Here is a 4,146-nt window from a genome sequence, read left to right as displayed (position 1 = left end):
CTCATTTCTTCTTCATTAGGTAATGAGGAGATAAGCTGCCAAAGAGGAGCTGAGTAATTGCGCTTCCTCCCCTTTTAGTGACTCGTGGTTTGTTTAACAGTCATCTGTTGTTCTCCTTTGGTGGAATTTGTCCATTTCTTTTTAGAGCACTTGTCAGCTCCATGGAGGCCTCAGACACTTGACCATGAATGTAGATCTATCAAATGGATAAGAATGGGGCTCACCTAGGAAGGTAGAGCTACCAGGGCTGTACTCTTAGTCCTAATTGGAACCCCTGTTCCTCTTGGATAGGGTTTTTCACCTGTGGGACTGCTAAGGAAGCTTGGAAGAGGGTGGATTGGGATGCCTCCCAGGGAATGAATGCCAAGTACTCAAGGGGTCCAGGAACCAAATTAGAAAATTGTGCATCTGGCTGGGCATGGTGGTGCACATCTGTAATCCCAGCATCTCGGAGGCTGAGGCAGGAGGATCAAAAGTTTGAGGCTAACCTCAGCAGCTAAGCAAGGCCCTGAGCAACTTAGTGAGATCCCCATCTCAAAAAGAAAAAGAAAATTAAAAGGGCTGGGAGCCAGGCTCAGTGGAGCATTCCTGTAATCCCAGCAGCTCAGGAGAATCACAAATTCAAAGCCAGCCTCAGCAAAATCAAGGTGCTAAGCAACTCAGACATAATAGGGCTGGGGATGTGGCTCAGTGGTCGAGTGCCCCTGAGTTCAATCCCTCATACCCCCTTCCTCCTCCCAAAAAAAGGGCTGGGGATGTGACTCAGTGGTTAAGTGCCTCTGGGTTCAATCCCAAATACCTTAAAGTAAGAAAAGACAGTTGTGCCTTGATACATTTTCCTGGGGAAAAGATGTTTTTCATTAGATTCTCAAAGAGGTTGAAACCTTACAAAATAATGATTTCGTATCCATGTTCAGTCACTCCTCAGCACTCTGTTCCATTTTTGTGGTCTCTACCGTCTGGAGAGGTCAAGGAAATACTCTCAAGAGGTCTTGGATGAATAGTAAGCTGCCCAAAAAAGATTTCTGGGGGGCTGTGGCTGTGGCTCAGTGGTAGAGCGCTTGCCCAGCATTCATGAGGCACTGGGTTTGATCCTCAGCACCACATAAAAAACAAAGGCACTCATCCATCTATATCTATAAAAAAATAATTAAGGAAAAAAGATTTCTGGGCCTATTTTCTATTTATGTGGAACTAGGGGGTTAAGCTCCGCTCCAAGATACTCCACTACTGAGCTGTCTCCACCTCTTCTTTAATTGAGCCAGGGTCTCACTAAATTGCCTAGGCTGACCCGAACTTGCAATCTTCCTGTCTCAGCCTCTTGAGTAGGTAGGTGGGTGTGCACCACTGCATGGCTTATGGTTCTATTTTAAAGGACCTAATCTGCTGGGTGCTCTGGTTCATGCCTGTAATCCCAGCAACTCAGGAAGCTAAGGCAGGAGGATTGCAAGTTCAAGGCCAGTCTCAGAAACTTAGGCCCTAAGCAATTTAGACCTTGACTCAAAATATAAAAACGGTTGAGGATGTAGCCTAATCGTGAAATGCCCCTGCATTCAATCCTCAGTACCAAATAAACAAAGGATCTAATCTAATTCTCACTACAAAACTGCCTGATACAGCCATAATTAGAAAAGAATATTAATTCTGTCATCCATTTGCTGAGTTTCCACTATAGTCCAAGCACGTGTGCTAAGGGTACAAAGATGAATAAAACCCAGGACCCTCCCACCCCCACCCCGAAGGGACTTGCTGTACAGAGACAAGGAAGCACTAGGTAAGCAGAGTGATAGAAACTGATATTTAGAAGGCTCAAAATCAGTAGAGGTTGGGAATGTAATTCAGTGGTAGAAAGTGTATGTGAGGCCCTGGTTTGATCCCCAGCACTACACAAAAGAGCACAGACACAAACATTGGAATAGACAGTATTGCCTGGGCAAAAGATTAGGGAACAGGAAAGGCTTTACCCAGAAAGAGACTTCCTCCTGACCAAGACCAAATTAAGACTTCAAAAGACAGTCCTGAAAAGATTATGGTGACCCACATTTCATCTGTATAATTCAAACAAAACATTAAGCCATGAATTATATAATATCTGAATATTTGAGTAGATACCCTGTCTTATACTTTCTTAAAGGTGTCAGGCAGGGAGCTTAGGAGTTGGAAGCTGGTGCCTGTTTCATCCTACTTGGGGCAAGTCCACAATCAGAGAAGGGCACTGAAGTGCTAAGTATATATGAAAGAGAAGTGATTCTCCAAGGTGAGAAGAGAGGACTAGTTAATAAGGAATAAGTTATTCCAAACCTGTGAGATTATGACAGTGAATATGGGCACTTAATGAATGTTAAATGGATGAATGAATTTTGCTCAAGATTGGGAAGTGAATGAGGAACATACCCATTCCCTGTACAGTAGCAGAAGGAGTTAAGGCTGAGATGGAAAGGTAGGGGAGATTGTGAAAACTCCATATTATGCTAAATAGCTTGGATTTCTTGGTTAGGAAAGAAATATGGAGGGCAAGTAAATAAATAAAACTTGGAAAGGAATGGGAATATCTCTGTCCCCATGGAGCTTAGGGTTAAGTTCCCAAGGGGAAGGGACTGGAGTATATTTGAGGGTCGAGGAGAAAAAGCCAGCGAGATTTAGAAAATACAAGAGAAGGAATATTTGATAGAGTAAGATGCTAGATTTTGAGTGAAAAAGAAACAGAGAGGAAAAAGATAATACTTGGAAAGGACTGAAGATTCTCCCTTGAGAAAGAAGAAGGGAAGAATGAAAGTGGGCATAGATTTAGTTTGTAGGAGGTGTGAGTGGAATGTCAAGCTTGGCGGTCTCTTTTTTCTTGATAAATTAAAGTTATCAAGGGGTAATGTGTTGGATTAAGAAGATTATAAGAAATGTCAACTTTCAGAAATGCTATTAAAAGATGAGTGCTGGGTATGGTGGTGCACACCTGTAATACCAGCAATCTGGGAGACTGAGCAGCAGGACCACAAGATTGAGGTCAACGTGGGCAACTTAGACTCTGTCTCAAAATAGAAAATAGAAAAAGGGCCAGGGTTGTACCTCAGTGGTAGAATGCTCCTAGGTTCACTAGCATCAAAGAAACAAAAAAGTATAGAAATAGGCGGGGCATAGTAGCACACACCTCTAATCCCAGCTAGCTACTCAGGAAGCTGAGGCAGGATCACAAGTTTGAGGTAAGCTTGGGCAACTTAACAAGACCATATCTCAAAAATTTTGAAAGGGCTAGGGGTGTAGCTCAGTACTAGAGCACTTGCCTAGCATGTATGAAGCCCTGGGGTTCAATTCCCAGTACCAAAAAAAAAAAAAGAGAGAGAGAGAGAGAAAGAAAGATATAGAAGTAAGACCACCCAAAGACCCAGCTAAGACTGAAAAACAAGATGAGGCAGTGGCAACCTCAAAACAACCATATGACTTCTTGGCAGCAGGTACTAGCATCTTTGAAACAAAATAGAAGATACACTACAAGGTAGATCTATAGCAGTGGACAGGGCATGGATTATTACATGGTCCCAAGGAGCTGGGCAATAGAGTAGCTGGAGAGGGATCATGAAGTCCAAACTGGACAGGGAATGTCTGGGAGACTGAAAGGTAGTAGTTAGAACCAAAGCATGGGAGGTTTCAAAAGGCTTCTAAAGCTTAGCAGGTAGAAAGGAAAGTTCATGGTCAGAAATCAGACTTTTTTTTTTTAATTTTTTTAGAGAGAGAGAGAGAGAGAGAGAGAGAGAGAGAGATTTTAATATTTATTTCTTTTTTAGTTCTCGGCAGACACAACATCTTTTGTTTGTATGTGGTGCTGAGGATCGAACCCGGGCCACACACATGCCAGGCGAGCGCACTACCGCTTGAGCCAAATCTCCAGCCCAAAAATCAGACATTTTAAAATGGAGCTATTTAGGGTCCAAAGGATGACCACAGGGGAGGTAAGCTGCTAAGTGAGACAGGGGTCACTGGAGTAGAAGAGACCAAGGGAAATAAGGCATTTTGAACACCTACTAGCAGTGCCCTGTCTCATCAGCCCTGTATTAGGGGAAGGGCAATAGGCCATAGAGCAAAGCTGGGTGGGAAAACGCCTGATTTAAGGCTTGTTCCCCCACCCCCCAAAAAAAAAAAAAAAAAAAAAAA

This window comes from Marmota marmota, unplaced genomic scaffold, assembly GCF_001458135.2.
Source record: "Marmota marmota marmota unplaced genomic scaffold, marMar, whole genome shotgun sequence".
NCBI lineage: Eukaryota > Metazoa > Chordata > Mammalia > Rodentia > Sciuridae > Marmota > Marmota marmota.
Note: the sequence above shows the minus strand (reverse complement) of the source record.